The following is a 759-nucleotide window of genomic DNA, read 5'->3' on the forward strand; positions in this document are numbered from 1 at the left end:
GGGTGCGTGTGCGTGCGTGCCCAAGATCCCGAGAGGAGAATGGAGGAGAGGGGATTGTGGTGTGGCCATCCCCCCTGGGGAGTGATTTCTCACTTTCTATCTCTCTGTCTCTCTCTGTCTGTCTGAAAGCACACGCGCCCTATAGCAAACACCTCTCCAAAATAAATAAATAAATAAATAAATAAATAAATAAATACAAATGTAGTATCTGTTAAATTTGAAAGCTGCTGGTGTAACAGTCTTTGCTTTTGTTGAATAGATTTTTATCTGGTCAAGAGAAAAAAATAAGAGTTTAAAGAGATCACAACTCTCAAACCAAGGGAAGGGGAGGAGGGCTGACTGGAAAAAAAATTCAGATAGGTTTCAGAATATCATTGAGATCAGTAACAAAACATGAATGCTCAGTCATTTTATATTTTCAACATTGTTCTGAAAATTCTGAGCAAATTATAAAACATAAATTGTAAACCAAAATAATGTTTATAAAGAGAAAAAAGTACTAATTCATAATCCTCATATAACTAGAACACCTCAGACCGAACAAAAAATTGTTAAATTGATAAACGGTAAGTAAAATAATTATATATGCAATAAATATTTATTAAAACTTATGACATTCTTATATATAACAATAGACAGGCATTACTATAATAGAAATATCTTGTTTATAATAACAAAAATATAAAATAACTAGAAATAATCTTTTTTTAGTATTTCTTTGTTTATTTATTCCATGACCAAGAGAGACAGAGAAAGAGT

The sequence above is a fragment of the Tupaia chinensis genome, unplaced genomic scaffold (assembly GCF_000334495.1).
Source record: "Tupaia chinensis unplaced genomic scaffold, TupChi_1.0 Scaffold145860_1, whole genome shotgun sequence".
Taxonomy (NCBI): Eukaryota; Metazoa; Chordata; class Mammalia; order Scandentia; family Tupaiidae; genus Tupaia; species Tupaia belangeri.